Below are 4,491 nucleotides of genomic sequence, written 5' to 3'. Positions count from 1 at the left end.
TTTAAGGCCTTATTATGTGTTATGTATCATTGTATTCATATGGATCCGCTCATGTGAAACATTTACGTAACTTCTTATACATGCGCGCACCAGTTTCTGATCAAAATCAGATAAAACTATAGCTTGAATGTGCCTTCCTACAAGTAGTAGAAGTTTTCAGTGCTGTAATGTGTTTAAATCGTACGATAAGAAACTAACCTGATTTTAGCGAAGAAATCCTAATTTCTGTTGTTAGTAGAGGGTGCTCCTTTTCTGACGACGAAATCTCAGATTAGCAGCCCGTATAAATGGTACCAGAATAAATCAGTCTGATCTTGGGTGAAGAAATCCCCTTTTTCAGCACTGTGCAGGTGATCTGAGCGATGCTCCTCATTTCACTAATTTAAGGCCTTATTATGTGTTACGTATCATTGTATATCTTTAGCTGCTTGAAGTCAATTAAGGGTTCAAAGCGATTAAGCAGGTCTTTTCCAATGAGGAGTGTGAAAGTGTTGAGTGGTGAGAGATGTATCCTGGGTGAACGAGGTCCATTGGTCCCACAGTTAGGTGAATTGGGGCCATATGTTTTAGCTGTAGGCCCATGTTGGAATATGCTTCAAGGTTCAACTCGTTTGAGGGTGCTATTAGACCTCTTTGTTCTATCTTGGAGGAGTTCAAGGAGTTCAGTTGACACGAAGGAGTGCTGTTCTCTGTGGCTGGTTGGGTCAGCTGGTCGCTGCCTTCTCTTCCGGCTGCTAGTCAGGCTGACTCAGGTTTCTCTTTATTTTCCCACTTCCGATCCTCCTCCTTTCGGTGGAAGAACTCTTTCATCATCGTTTTCATCAGCTCTTGTGAGTCGAAACACTGTAGTGTCTTTTGTTCTTGTGTGGATTCAATTTGAGCTCAGTCAGCTTGGAATCTTTGCGAGTTCCTTCGTTGATTCCTTGGACTGGTTGCTCCCGGGTGTGTTTGTTTTTTTCCCTTGGAGGTTCCGTTGGATTCCCACAAGCCTTTTCCTCTTGAGTTTCCAAATGAGTTTGGCTGATTCCATGATCTGTCCCATTGATTCTCACAAGGTCTGGATTGGTCCCAAGATTTTTCCCAGTGACGTACAGGTGAGTGTTGTCATCCACGCGGTCCCTCCCAGCGGTTGTTCCTCTGTTTAGGTCAGGTAACAGCGTGGGAGTCCCGTTCTCTGTTGGACGAGGGTGTGTTCCACTCTTTGTGTGGCGGCTTGGCATGGGGTTGATGTTGGGCGCCCTCTAGAGCCAGCTCCTGACTTTGAGTGTTGAAGTCAAGAACTGCTGTGGATTTGGCGCCCTTTTCTGAGGCCATCTTTTGTTTGCCGTATGCTTTATGCGCCAAGTCTCGCAACTGCTGAGCATTCTTTGTTCGTGGACATGCGAGAACGCCAAGATGGTGGCTTACTCCAGGATGGAGGTTTCTCAGGAAGAGAGTTTTGAAGTTCAGATCATCTTCCATGTCCGGTTCATTGCGAGTTCCGAAGTATGCTTGTCTGATTCGGCTGTAGTAGGCTTAAGGAGATTCATGATGACCTTGTTTCATCTCCAGGGCAGCCACTAGTCCTTGTTCTGACTCGGGGTCAGCGAATTCTTTAATGAGGGCTTCTCGGAGCAGGTGGTAATCAGTTTTTGTGTGAGCAGGCTGCCGGTCCTGGAAGCTGCGCGCTTCAGGGCTGGATGTTGTTCGGCGCAAATAGAGTCTATCTTTTTCAGTGACATTGGGTCTCATTTCCAGATGGAAATCGACATCTTGCAGATAAGCTTGGACATCCTGGCTACCTGGCACTCTTGGGGTGAATTTGCCAATGAAACACTGCAAGCTTGTAGAGGTATTTGAGGTCCAAGCCATGCGATGATCTGTGGCTGGCTGGAACAATTTCTTTTAGCTTTGTTGTAAGGTAAAGTTCTTCAGAGGGAGCTGGTGAATGTTTCAGCACTGCCCCCTTTTGCTCACGCGTCAGTCCAGGAACAGGTGACCCGGTCCTGCTTGGCAGGGGTGAGACTGGTGCCCGTGGTGTCCTTGTAGGCTCAGCGTGCAGCTCGTAGGCATGTCTGAGTTCCTATCTGATGCTGTCAGACTTCTCTTTGATGTAGTCCAGCTGTTGTGTTAGGCAACTGATCTAATTTCTTGACTCATCCAGGGGAGTTTCAAGGGCTTTAATTTGGCCGTTCTTGTCTTCTTGTCGGCCTTTGCCTTTTCCAGGAGCTGTTCTGCATATTGTAGCTTGTTGGAGAGATCAGCGTAGTCAGCCTTGCCTTGTTCCATTTCTTGCGTAGTAGCTGCTAGGGTCTCTTTTAGCCTAGTGATCTCCTCCTCGGTGCCTTGTTCCACTTCATCAGGCCCTTCCCATCATTCCTGAGCCTCCAGTTCTAGCTGCTCGACGCGTCGCTGTGCGCGTGTTAGCTCCTGCTGGAGATGGGCGGCGTGCCTGTCGCTCAGCTTGAGGCTGGCGATGAGTGTGTGGCTTAAGGAGCCGGTGATCTTTGCTAATTCTTTGTGACTGTAGCTCTGACTTGGGTCTTGTCTCATAAGGCTTATGTTGTCTTCCAGCTGGTCCTGTGTCTGATGCCTCAGTGTTTCAGCAGCCTTAGGTAGGAGGCTGTCTGTTGCAACACTTAGCCATGTCTCGAGGTCCTCCCAGTTGCCAACAGATCTGTTATGTGAGACATGTTTTGGCGCGGTGAGGGAGATCTAGAACCTAGACTGACACAGACCTTGAAGAAGAGAAAACAAAACAAAACAAACAAGGCAAAACAGAGGTGTAAGTGTGCAATGTCAAGTGTGGTTTGACGGTGAGTGTGTAATGGACAGGTGAGTGTAGTTCTCAGCGACTGTGATCCTCTGGTAGGCGTGCTTCTAATTTGTAGTCTCTGTGGGGAAAATTAGTAAGCACATACAGGTAGCACAGCTAGAGAACAGCGGGAGAAAAGAAAAATAACAAACAGAGCAAGGAACAGGATAATTGGTTGCTTCCAATTTTCCTGTAAGAAAAAGTTTTTTTTTGTAAGGAAAGAAAGTTAATGGTAAGATGAGAGTGAAAGATAAAACAACAAAATACCCTTTTCTGGTAGCAGAATGAGTATAATAAAATGTTCTTCTCTTTTCCTTTTTTGTTAAGTTTGATTTAGAAGGATGCTTCTTAACCGGTGTTTGGAAATGGGGATTTCTAAATATCAGGACTTGTGATTGTCATTAAAATTCCTCAGATGGAAGGAAAAACAATAACAATGACAGTATTGGTTTCTTAGCTGTTCTGCATATTGTAGCTTGTTGGAGAGATCAGCGTAGTCAGCCTTGCCTTGTTCCATTTCTTGCGTAGTAGCTGCTAGGGTCTCTTTTAGCCTAGTGATCTCCTCCTCGGTGCCTTGTTCCACTTCATCAGGCCCTTCCCATCATTCCTGAGCCTCCAGTTCTAGCTGCTCGACGCGTCGCTGTGCGCGTGTTAGCTCCTGCTGGAGATGGGCGGCGTGCCTGTCGCTCAGCTTGAGGCTGGCGATGAGTGTGTGGCTTAAGGAGCCGGTGATCTTTGCTAATTCTTTGTGACTGTAGCTCTGACTTGGGTCTTGTCTCATAAGGCTTATGTTGTCTTCCAGCTGGTCCTGTGTCTGATGCCTCAGTGTTTCAGCAGCCTTAGGTAGGAGGCTGTCTGTTGCAACACTTAGCCATGTCTCGAGGTCCTCCCAGTTGCCAACAGATCTGTTATGTGAGACATGTTTTGGCGCGGTGAGGGAGATCTAGAACCTAGACTGACACAGACCTTGAAGAAGAGAAAACAAAACAAAACAAACAAGGCAAAACAGAGGTGTAAGTGTGCAATGTCAAGTGTGGTTTGACGGTGAGTGTGTAATGGACAGGTGAGTGTAGTTCTCAGCGACTGTGATCCTCTGGTAGGCGTGCTTCTAATTTGTAGTCTCTGTGGGGAAAATTAGTAAGCACATACAGGTAGCACAGCTAGAGAACAGCGGGAGAAAAGAAAAATAACAAACAGAGCAAGGAACAGGATAATTGGTTGCTTCCAATTTTCCTGTAAGAAAAAGTTTTTTTTTGTAAGGAAAGAAAGTTAATGGTAAGATGAGAGTGAAAGATAAAACAACAAAATACCCTTTTCTGGTAGCAGAATGAGTATAATAAAATGTTCTTCTCTTTTCCTTTTTTGTTAAGTTTGATTTAGAAGGATGCTTCTTAACCGGTGTTTGGAAATGGGGATTTCTAAATATCAGGACTTGTGATTGTCATTAAAATTCCTCAGATGGAAGGAAAAACAATAACAATGACAGTATTGGTTTCTTAGCTGGTAAGATTGACACCATACACCAATTAGATTGTTTCTAGATGAGTGTTAAATTTTTGGCGGACGCCTATCAGTCCTCTTGTTGACCTGCTTTAGCTTTAGCTGAGTAGGGTTTCACAAGAGAGTGGACGTTCTCAAGTTTCACAAATACCTGTTCAATTGCTAAAGTTCTCTGCTTTATGATTTTCACAGGCAAA

At 45.3% G+C, this 4,491-nt stretch overlaps 1 pseudogene; it reads right to left on the bottom strand.

Moving 5' to 3' along the window:
- Positions 1-723: 723 nt before the first annotated feature.
- LOC107568269 (uncharacterized) overlaps positions 724-4,491 on the bottom strand; it is a 6,359-nt pseudogene continuing 2,591 nt past the window's right edge.

This window comes from Sinocyclocheilus grahami, unplaced genomic scaffold (assembly GCF_001515645.1).
Source record: "Sinocyclocheilus grahami isolate Dianchi unplaced genomic scaffold, SAMN03320097.WGS_v1.1 scaffold1230.1, whole genome shotgun sequence".
In the NCBI taxonomy this organism is placed as follows: domain Eukaryota; kingdom Metazoa; phylum Chordata; class Actinopteri; order Cypriniformes; family Cyprinidae; genus Sinocyclocheilus; species Sinocyclocheilus grahami.
The sequence above is the reverse complement of the archived record's forward strand: the minus strand, read 5'-3'. Positions and strand labels throughout refer to the sequence as shown.